We start from the raw sequence: 12,446 nt of genomic DNA, 5'->3' as shown, positions 1-12,446 counted from the left end.
TCCGGGCTTAAACACCGTTTTTAGTCCGATGTTTTATGCCACATGTGACACCAGGAACATCATTTACTTAGCTACTTGTGACTCGTGTATGGCTTATTACGTGGGCATGACCAAACGAAGACTCAAAGATCGTGTCTACAACCATGTGTATGACATTAGAAAGGGTAACCTTACTAATGTTCTAGCCAAACATTGTCAACTATTTCCTCAACATGTCTTCAAATTTAGGGTAATTCAAATAGTGAATGAAAATAAAAGAGAAAAAGACCCTACTGGCACTCTTGAGCTATGTGAACTTAGATGGATTTTGAATCTAAGAGCTCATATAGAACCAGGTCTTAATTCTATGATTAGTATTAGACCGGCTCTTTTAGGATCTATCTAGATGATGAATACATTGGCTTTATTTATTTGCATGTTTATTTATATTAAATATACATATTTACTCCACTATATTATATTTATTAACATTATTATTATTATTATGTCACATACGTTTTTGTGACTAAATTGATTTAATTATATTGATATAATTATTTATTATATACCTTGATCAAATATATTTGCAGTGTTTGCCATATTTGATGTCATGATATGAAAATTGTTATATTTATTCATTTTTATTTATTTTGTATATTATTATTTTTATCCATCTGTATATATCCATAGCTATGTGATTGAGCCTTCGTACTTATGTCGCTGTATGCGTAGATGTAACATTAGATGCATATGCTATGGCTTCTTTTGCTTGGTTCATTGGTACGCTTAGTGTGCCATAACTATTAGATTTGTATATGTTGGCGGGTTGCATCATTGTTAATTAAGCTTTTATGGTTTGATCATACTGCTTATGATGACTGTGAAGGGCTAGTAAAGCTGATAGCCTATTTATGAATGGTTCAGAATTTTTCAAAAATTTTTTCAAAAATTCTTCATCAATAAGCTGAGAAGTTATAATGGTTTAAGGTTTCTTTTTGTTTTGTTATGTTTCCGTTTTTAAATCATGTGATTTATTTTATTTTTCTTGTATACATGTGAAAGAACTTCTATGATGATGGATGTCATTTCTCTTTTAAATTTTCAAACATGTATTAATTGGAACCTTAATGGAATGATTGATGATGGGTTTTTATATATAAATGCTGAGTTTTTGCTGTTTAATTGTAACCTGATGAAGCGCACCGGGATGGTGCGTGAAAGCGCTTGTTCTTCTAATTAAATTGTGGATTTTATGTTGTGGTGGTTCCTTGCAGTTTTTTCATCTATTTCCACTCCTAGCAATTTGGTGTGTTCAGTTGGGTATATAGTGGTGTTGTCTTTTGCTGTGATGTTAAAGTGAGAGTTGTTTTGAGTATGTTTGGTGGGTTGGAAGATGAGTAGTTTAGTTTTGTTTGGGTTGAATATTAATTGGGCATCTAACTAACTTACCTGTGTAACTCTGAGCAAATCATTTAAACAGACTCTGGTCCTGGGATAAGCCTGAAAATGGTCCATGGAGATCAGTACTCTGTCCCAGAAAACTAATACAAATAAATCAAAAGCATAAATAGCCAAACTGCATACTAATTAACCAATTCAACTTGATGGTGTTATTCATGAAGCTATAAATCATTTATGTCCACTTAGTATAGCCATTTTCCCCAAACTTGTTGATTTACATCCATGATTATACTTAGAAAAAAATGTTAGCAGTTGCTGCTGCAATTAGAAAACTGTATGTGCTACAGGCTTTAATTAAAGTTTCTGCTGCTGCCGCCAGGCATCTTCCAAGAAAGGTTTGTATATCCTGTTTGAACCAGTATGGATTGCATGACACAGAAAATTGTACAGAAAAACTGGGTAGATAAGGAAACAGTATAGTAAACATGCTATCTCTTACACCATCATCTGAGGCCCAAGGTAAGTGTGGAACCTGTCTGAAAAAAAAAGCTAACTGTTTACTCCCATATACAAGTAGTTATGTGTCCCTAAGATGAGACATCTGTCCTGTGTACAGTAATGTCTGTAATACTGTATGACTGATGTCTGCAATATCCACCTATGGACTTTGCACGATGATGTGCATCAAACATTTAACTTTCCCATGCAAATATGTAACCATAACTACATTAAAATGTAAAGACACCAGTACACAGTCATCATCACTGACACAGGATGAAGTGGAGGAGAATACATAAGGGCAAGCCTAAGACCAAGGAATTGAATATGAATCATTGAATTGTACTGTGTATTTGAAAGTTCTGAAGTATACATACTGGTACTGTCCTCCATGTCAGAACCAACATCAATGATTATGTGTAAATCCTTTGCTGAGGTGTCAGTGATCTGTGATACTGGACAGGAACTTTTCATTTTCAGTCTCAGCCAGTGCAGTTTTACTCATACCACCCCGTATCTATATGTCCCCAGCCAATTTCAAATGCCCTACATATCATGTACAGTATTACGAACCTGGCCCTATGTCAAGTTTATTGATATGTATGGACAATGGCTCCAACATCTTTTACATAGTTGAACATCTGCCACCAAATATGGTCACAGCAGTACTTGTCACCTATGTCTCTTTCTAAGAGGAAGGATCCATGTCAACTTAGCACCTGGATGGTAACTTCTTTCTCAACAGCACTGTATGGTACTTTACACTGTGTAGACATCTTGGTCACCATAGCTTTGTATGAGATGAAGAATAAAAGAAACGTAGAATACACAACAAAAAGACAAGTGGTTGTTAACAAAACAAAACAACTTTGTATGTCTGAATGCATGCATCCATTATGTACAAAATAATTAAAAAATAAAGTGCCTTCTTAGTACACAGAAGTAAATACAGCCCCTACAAAAAAAGGAACAAACAATGCACACAGTACGTCATGGATATACTGTGAAACTAAATCCATCAGTAAGATTAAAATACAACATTTTGTAAAAAAACGGCAACTTACCTTTGTATCAAGTTAGTTGTGACACTAGAACTATGTTTTTCAAGTAGTTAGTAGCATGCAGATATCTGGATAAACTGTTTCCCCTATCATGATACTCATTTCCTTGCCTACAGGATTACTTTGTTACAGTGCAGGTTCAGTCCTGTGAGCAATATGAATATGCAAATGAAGTGTGGACTCATTAGCATTTTTGAATTCCACAATCTACACCTAGTTCAGGGAAAGCAAACATGGTGTAAGGACCTACACAATTACATGCACGTGCCCTACCTCTGCAAGGATGAGCACCAAGAAGTGTCATCTGCAAAGTGTTTGCAATTGTGAATGATTACTCTGACTGCAGTATTAATCAGGGTGGGTCAGGGAGAAGAAACTAACAAGAATTTTTATGACTACCATTGAATGACTTAGGAGAGGAGCATTCTTGCTATTGAAATGAATGTGACAGCAGTTTCTGTCTAGCAATACAATTGCATCTGCAATTCAAAGGAAGTAGATTACTTACAAGCATACATCACCTACAGGATAAAGCACTTATCAGTCTTATTAGAGAAACATAGATCTGGCAATGATGTTTACAAAATAAAGAGAAACAAAGAGGTGCAATGTTCACATTTTTATTTTATACTGTGTGAGGAAAAATTACCTTCTCTGTTGCCAGTATCACAGCCATCCACACATTAAACTGCAAATTACACAGGACAAAGGGTAGGATTTTTTTTCTGTTGCACCTATCATGTCAAGTGATACTATGCAACATATTGACTATGGGTAACTTCTTTTATATCATCATAATGAATTATGTGTGCCACATGATGAGTCCACCTCTACAACGAGGCCACTCACAAATAGAGTCCCTCAGGGATTGGTCCTTAACCGCTTCTTTCTGTCATTTACTTCCTGAAGTTAAGGCCAATGTCAATGGCTCTGGCTGACTAAATTCACAGATGATTGCATATTAGGAACTGTGATTGAATCCTGTACTGGCACAGGTGTTCTCCAGGAAGGGCTAACACAGACAAACAACTGGTTTCAGAGCATGGACTAAAACTAGATGCCAAGAAATGCATATAGTAAACTTCAGGAAGTCATCCTCAACTGGTAACTATCATAGTGACAAGACACATCTTAGAGTTTACCCAGTAGTCAGGGACTTAGGGACATACATAGACAGTAATCTTGTCTTTGACCATCATGTGATTACAGTAGTGAGGAAATCATTCTATGTTGTGCAATGTATAAACAAAGGTGTGGCATCTAGGTCCACAGAAGTCATTCACCATATTCAGCATTCATCAGACCTATCCTTGAGTACAATGCCCCCTTTGGTATGTACCTAAACAGGCATATCCAACAAATGGAACTTCCACAGAGGTTCCTCACTAAAAGAATACAGGGCATAAGTAAAATGTCCTATGCAGACTGCCTCAAGGCCCTATGCCTGTATTGTGTCTCCTACAAGCTGTTGAGGTGAGATGTATGCCTGGCATAGAGGGCATTGTCAGACCCAACTCTTATGGTCTTCCTGCATATCCAAAAAACAAACATCACCAGAATTACCCATTCTAAATACTTAAACCTTGCCTGTGATATAAATAGGACCTGCTGGAGAGATGAGTATGTATCCCAGAGACTACCCCATCTCTGGAACAGGCTCCCCATCCATGTAAAGCAGAACTCCTCCCTTGCCCAATTCAAGTGTAACTTGGACAATTGAATGAGGAACAGGAAATTCATCTCTGGCTTGGCACCTATGTCTCTACTACACCCAGGCAACCTGTAAATGTTTCATCTCCCAGGTACCTGCTCATAAATGAGGACACCCTTTGTTAAGGGCCTAAAAGTAGCTGATAAAGAGTTGGCTGGTGGCAGTACTAACTACCTTATAGTCTGGGGAAAAGGGACCATAGCTAGTAAACATGGGCCAGCCTTTCCCATGTGTGTGTGTGTGTGTGTGTGTGTGTGTGTGTGTGTGTGTGTATAAATAAAATCTCAAAGAGTATGTGTGTCAGCTACTTGGGCAGGGACATAAAGCACTGATTGGATATAGAGGGTGCTGATGGTTTTGGCTTAGACACTCAGTGGAGATATCAATTCTATAGCTGTGTTAGTGGGGAGTCTTATTGGGATCTGAAGAAAAGAAAGAAACCAGCTCCATACTGACTGTGGTCTCTGTGTGCTCTTAAGGGAAATTGCACTTTACTGTGCATGTACTTGTCATCCTCCCAGTGAGTACATCCCCCACTGTTGCCAATGGTGGGGCATCACATATTAATTGGTTGACAATGTTGGGATATCCACATATTAGGATTCAGTGACATGGATATTGAATTCCTGTAGCCTGTAAACAGTGGTCACTAAAGGAGGTGTTTGTACTCTCAGTCAGCCACACAGTGAACAATCAGAGTTTCATATCACAATAGTTTTAGTTTTTGTTAGCTTAGTTAGTCAGGGAGAGCAGGCAAAGTTGTCAGCAGAGGAATATGGCAAGCTGACAAGGAGCCAGTTGGCTGAGATGTGCCAAGACAAAGGACTGGTGCATGCCAACCTGACTAAAGCAGAAATGATTGCAGTCTTGATCACAGCTGCATCATGGACCGGCAACCAGGAGAACAATCAGACTGGCCTTGTAATGTACAATTCTCAGAAACTTCCCATCCATTTATCTGAGTTAGATTTGAATATGGCTAGGGATGACCTTTGCTTCTCATGGATTGTAAACTTGCCCAGAGAAGGGGTAATCTCTGAGACACAAACCTGTTCCTCCAACATGTCCTATTTGTGCCATAGATGAAGTTTAGGTCCTTAGAATGGTTATTACTGAGGCTGTTTGTTTTGTGGATGTGCACTATATGCATCAATAAGGAATCAGAGGATACCTTTAAAGCATACCTCTCAACCTCTTAGCTCAAAAAATCTGGACAAAGCCAAAAATAATGGGGGAACAAAGCCCCCAAAATAGGGACACATTTTAAATACTGCTCTTATAGGTTCATAGGTGTGTACTAGGCTAATGGTCTTGGGGCCTTTTCAAGCCTAGCCATAGGATTACCCTGGCATCATGCCACCCAACCTTAGTTCCCAGTGCCTCTGTCGAGTATGGGCCACTGGAGTTATCCCTGGAGTGAATTTTCTATTTCCCATCCACTCATCAAGATTTCTCTTGAAGAGGGTCAGTGAGGTGCTCTGTTTGACATGTATGAGAAGTCTATTCCATAGCATAGGCAGTCTTTGGGTTATGAACCTGTCCTTCCAGTACATTCTGTTGATTGTGGTAATGAGGTTGAGGTCTGTGGAGTGTGTGGTGCAGAGGGATTGGGATTTCTTTAGATGTAGCATTTCTAACAGAGCTGGGTCAGACATGGCTTTGTAAGTCAAGCATTGATCACCTCTAAGTAGGCGATATGAGACAGAGAATAGTTGCAGTTTTTTGCATCTGTCCATATAGGACAAGTGTTTAAGGCCTATGATACTCTTTGTGAGGTATTTTTGCAGCCTGTCCAGTTGTTGCAGGTGTCTAGTGAGGTACATGCCAAATGGAGCATTGTACTCGATGACTGGCCTAATGAGGGAAGAGTAGAAGGAGACAATTACCTCTTTCTTCCTGGATGCAAAACCCTTAATAATGAGATGTGCCACATAGAAGTACTTTCTGACCACAGTGGCAATGTGGTGATCAAAAGAGAGGTTGGTGTCAACCTGTGTTCCCAGATCTCTTATAACACCTTATGTGTTCAGTGGACTACCATCGATGTGGTAATTCATGGGAACTGGGTTTTTCACATAGGGGATGATGACACATTTTTTGGCATTGATCTCAAGGCCATGGTTCTGACACCAGTCATTGGTCTCAGTGATGCCATTCTGTAGGATGTCAACATCACTTGGGGAGTTAATAATATCTCCCAACTTGCAATTGTCTGCACACTTTGTCAGCCAGAGTCCCTTTGTGTTGGCCTGGACTTCAGAGAAGTAGATACCAAACACAAGAGGACCCAGTACCAAATCCTGTGGGACTCCACTCATGACTAGTCAGCAGTCTGACTTAGAGTCAGTTACTTTCACACTGTGGGTTCTATCTGTGAGCCATTTTGCAACCCACCTTGTGGTATAGGGGTTAATGGCTAGCTTAGTGAGTTTTTCTATGATTCCTGAGTGAGGAATGGTATGAAAGACCTTGGCTAGATCAAAGTAGGCTGTATGAACCACCTTTCCTTCATCCACAGCTCTGGTGGCTGACTCAAAGAAGTCAACCAAGTTGAGCAGGCATGATCTACTCTTCACAAACCTAAACGGTGTGGGATACAGAGTTTGGAGATTCCCTGTATCCTTGTTTATTAGGTCCATGATGATGCGTTCCATAGCTTTTCATATCAGACTCGTCAGGCTAATGGGTGATAGTTCCCAGGGTCTGTAATCACTCATCCTTTGTAGATAGGGATGACTGTAGCAGTGTTCCATTCAGTAGAGACAAAGCCTGAGGTGAGGTTGTGATTGAACAGGGCACACAGGTGAGGTGCAAGTTCACTCTATACAGCCAGGGATATTGTCAGGTCCCATAGAAGCTATATTCATGGCCTTGGACAGTGCTGTTTTAACCTGTGCAACAGTAATACTGAGTACCTGGCAATCTACTGGTATTGTGATTGGTTCTTTGGGAGGATGAGGAGGGGTAAAGTTGGCATTGAATCTGTTGGCTAGTATACTGGCAATATCTGTTGATTTGGTATAGGAGATACCATTGTGCAGTAGCTCAGAGCAAACCTGGGTATTGCCATAGAGATTCTTTATATAACTATAGAAGGACTTGTGGTTTTCTTTACTTTCTGCTGCAATTCTGTTTTCATAGCTAGTTTAAGAGGATTTGATGAGGGATTTCAACTTTTTGTTGAGGCTGATAAGTGAGTTTTCCCAGTCTTGAGACTTCACCTTATTTCACATCAGTTTCCTCCTTCTGTTGTAGAGTTTGTTTATGGCAGGGGACCACCAGATTGGCTTCCTTTTTTTGGATGAGAGCATCTCGGTTCTACTGGGTATGGCAAGATCCATGCATTTGTGTGTGTGTTTGTACTGTGTATTGGTGCATGATTCAGCGGTCATGCAACTATTCTCCATTTGCATGGGTGCTGTGAACTTAGCCACCTCTGTTTTTAGGAGCCCAAAGTTAGCTTTTTAGAAGTTTTTCATGGTGGTTACCTTTGCAGGTGGGGGGGGGATGTGGATTTTCAAGGTGATTAGTTTGTGGTCAAATCTAACCAGGGAGGAGTTGACTATTGGTGTAGAGCAACAGTCACCCATGTTAGCAATGACCAGGTCCAGGATGTTGCTACCTCTAGTGGGGGTATGAACGAGATGGTCCAGGGCATTGGAATTAATGAATTCCAGGAAACAATAAAAGTCTTGTGTTACCATGCATTTTTTTTGAAGGATATGAAGTCTGAAACTCAAATGCCTTTCATTATTTGGTGAATTCAATCCTCACTGATTTGCCACAAAAATCTAAAAAAAACACAAACTTTATGAGGAATGGACCAAAAACAGGAGTCAAAAGTTTGGACATTCTGTGAAAATCTGGACAGTTGAGAGGTATGCTTTTAGGATAGGTATAGACTGTCGTGCAGCAGTCTGTTTGCATAGGACTTGTATTTATTCCCTGAAGAATCTCTGTGATTTCTCAAGATTTTTCTAGTGCTTGATTAGGTACATGATAAAGGGTACATTGTACTCGATGACTGGTGTGATGTGAGCCAAGTACAGTGGAACAATAACCTTTTGGATTTGTATATCATGCCCTCACTTGTAAGTTGTGCAATGTATAATGGCTGTCTCTCCACAGAAGAGATATGGTGGTCAAAGGTTAGGTTAATGTCATAATGCATTCCATGATCCCTAACCAGTGGGCCTGCTTTTTGGAGTGTATTATCAATGTGGTAATTTCCAAGGATGGTCATCTTTCCTAAGGGTACTATTATGCATTTTTTTCACATTGAGTTTTAATGCATGGTGCTTGTATGAGTTGTTTGTCCATGCCAAGTCCTCTTGAAGGATATCTGTGTCTTCAAGGGATTCAGTGACCAGAACTGGTTTGCAGTCATATGTGGACTTGGCCAGCCAGAGCCCTTGATGCTTGCCTTGATTTCAGAGAAGAAGATGTTAAAAATGAGAGGTCACAGTACCAATTCCTGTGGGACTCCTCTAGTCACTGACCTCTTTTTGGAGGTGAATTCCACTATCCTGACTTCTTGTGTCCTATTAGTGCGCCATTTGGGTGGCATATGGGTTTATGCTTAAGTTTGTAAGTTTATCTACAATGTCTAATGAAGTATTGTGTTGAATATCTTGCTCTCACTCATAGCTTTAGTGACCTTTCCTGAAGAAGTCCACCAGGTTAAGTAGGTATGCCCTGTCTTTGACAAAACCAAAATGGATAGGGGCCAGTGTCTGTAGGTTTCCTATGTCATTCGTTATCAAATTTCTCCTTTCATGGCCTTGCATATGAGACTAGTCAGACTAATGAGACTATAGTTCCCCGGGCCTGTTGAAAGCCATTGCATTGTCATTGCAGTCCTCCATTCAATTTACACAAAGCTTGCCCAGAGGCTGTAGTTAAATAGAGAGGGCCTGACAGGTAAAGGTTTATATTGTTTAGGAAGCATCGTGGGATGTTATCAGGGTCCAGTGAAGCAGTATTCTTAGACTTAGAGAGTACAGTGAGGACTCGCTCCTCTGTTTCAAAGATATAATTGGTTTAGAAATAGTGGGGGTATTTCTTGAGGGTTGACTTGGACTGATGGGGGTAAAACTGGAGCTAAATTTATCATCCACCAGATTTGCTTTATCCCGTGGCTCTGTATAGGTGGTTCCATTCACCACTAGTTTGGCTCATTGTTGGGTGCTGCCTTTAAGGTTGCATACATAACTGAAGAAAGCCTTATTGTTGTCCTCAGATTGGGAGGCAATTTTCATCTCAGATTTTCTTTGCTGGGGTTGAATAGTCTCATGAGTTGCTTGTTTAGATTCATGAGGAGGTTTTTTTACCTTGCTCTCCAACGTTCTTCCTGTTTTGGACATGATTTTCTTTCTTTTTGTTATGGACACTATTTATATTGGTATTCCACCATAGTGTCTTCTTTTTGGAGGTTGTCATGTTTATTTTGGGTAGGTAAAGCTGTCTCCAGGCACCTATTTACATGATTGTAGAGGATTTCTTTGAACAATTTTACATAGGCAGCTGTGATCTGAGAGTTTGTGGGGCTGGCTTGAAATTTTGCTAGGCTGTTGCTTGGTAGGAGATAGTTAGTCTTGGAATATTTTTTAAATGTTCCAGGATTAGCTGAAGTTCCAGGCTTAATATTTATTTCAAAGGACACAGTTTTATAGACCTTCTTGAGCAATGAGGACATTACACTAAGGGAAATGTATTGTTCCCCTGTGTTTTTGAGGACCACATCAAGGATACACATGCCCTGGTAGGTATGCAGACTAGCTGTTCTAGGGTGTTTGTGTTAACAAAGTCCAGGAATCTCCCAGCTTGCATGTTTGAAGTCATGCATGATTCTCAGTTAATGCTGAGTTAGTTAAATTCACCCAAGAATATTGTGCATCTTGAATGGGGAATGTCTCCAGTTTGCTCAAGTGCATGGCATGGACTTCCTGGGTCATTGAGGGGCACCTATATCTTGGAAGGATATGGCACAGAACTTTACTTAGGCTAAACTATCACCTTGACAAGCTTTGGGTGTGTTCGTGTTTGATATAAATTGAGACTCCTCAACATTTAGCCCCTACCTGTGCCGCAGGTGGTCTAAGTGTGTGGAAGGTATTATAGTCTTGCACTGCAGGGTTGCATTCTGTGGCTATATACTAGGTCTCAGCAACTGTACAGGTGTCTATATTCTCCATGAAAAGAGTTTGCAGGGAGTAGAATTTGCTGTTTAGACTGTTGACACTGAGCAGCAACCCATTTAGATTATTCTTTGTCATTTTAGCTGTCACTTGATTTATCAATTTAGCTCTGCCTAAATAAAGCCACTATAGGGGTGGACAAGGCTTTATACAATATTCAAAAAACTATTAGAAAATATAAAAGCTCTGCTTGTAATTGCAACTATTTCTTTTCCCTTAGCAACAAGACCTACATTTCTCTGACCCCAGTTGTCACGTTAAGGAGTGTGTGTGCGTGCGTGTGTGTGTGTGTGTGTGTGTGTGTGTGTGTGTGTGTGTGTGTGTGTGTGTGTGTGTGTGCGCGTGTGCGTGTGCGTGTGCGTGTGTGTGTGTGGGTGTGTGTGTCTGTCTGCAGACCAGCTGCTCAGCACCTTGACCCTTTAATATTCGATATTTTTTCTTAAATAATTCTTATCTTGGAACTTGCTGAAAACCCACCTTATCTTAATATATTACAACAAGGCCCATGATGTTCTTATTCCCACATGTGTAATGGACCTACTAAGGTTTTGCCTTTTTCCAAATCTGAGGCTTGGTCATTTTTAAAAGGTAAAATAAAATGGCTTGGACTGATGCTTATATAAAGAAAAGTTCTTTATAATACCACTTCATATTGCTGCTCATGCAAAACACCTCCTAATGCCCCCAGAAATACTGGCATGATACGTCTTGCTTCCCCTTCTTACCTCTGAGAAGTATATGTCAAGCTAACTGTGAATGTCATCTCATTATCACCCTTTCCCAAAACAACCTGGCTGACCTTTACTCAACAATAACATGATCCTTGTAAATTTCAAGCTCTCCCTATGTGAGAGACTGAACCATTTCTTCATTTGTGAGTACCTATGTGTTCTCTTAATGCTCCATGATATAAAATAAAGCAAGAACAGCCTGGGTAGCAAAAGAAGACCATCTCATATTAATGCTTTGAAATTCCTTCAATAGGACTGGCAACAAATCATAATCCAGAGGAAGCTTTTGATCAGACTCTCATACCTGAATCATAGCCCATCATTTCAACATGCTCCCTACTTCCCAGACTTGATTTGTCAACACAATACAATTTAAAATAATTTACAATGTCAAAAATGTGCATTGCTGATGAACATAGTGTGAAGGCTGCCAGCCCAGCTAGATAGAATTTTGTAAATAATTCTATGTCATTTGTGAATAGTAATATGATCTGTATGCTTGCCTTAGAAATGTAAGAAAATTATATGTTCTGTACTGAGCTTCAAGATTGTAACCACAGTGCATCCTGCTGGAAAAGAGCTGAAATGTGTATAAACTACATGCCTATGCAAATGTATGTGTTGATGGTAAAGGCTGGAATATACAAAGTTAACTTGCAAACTCTAACAAAATAAGTGGAACTTGTTTATGACTCTGTTATCTCTGTTTCAGCTCAAAGCAGACAAAATGTCTAGAGTTGTAGGCTTTCCTATTGTCTGGAAACAGAGGTAATTACAGGTTTCCAAGGTAATTATTTTACAACTTCCAGTTTCAGGCAAGTTTCTAAGAGAGAAGTGTCAGCTTCTGAGAGATAAGTATTTTTAACAG

Source organism: Protopterus annectens, chromosome 3.part0 (assembly GCF_019279795.1).
Source record: "Protopterus annectens isolate FY-2018-M chromosome 3.part0, PAN1.0, whole genome shotgun sequence".
In the NCBI taxonomy this organism is placed as follows: Eukaryota; Metazoa; Chordata; order Ceratodontiformes; family Protopteridae; genus Protopterus; species Protopterus annectens.
This window is presented reverse-complemented; position numbering follows the sequence as displayed.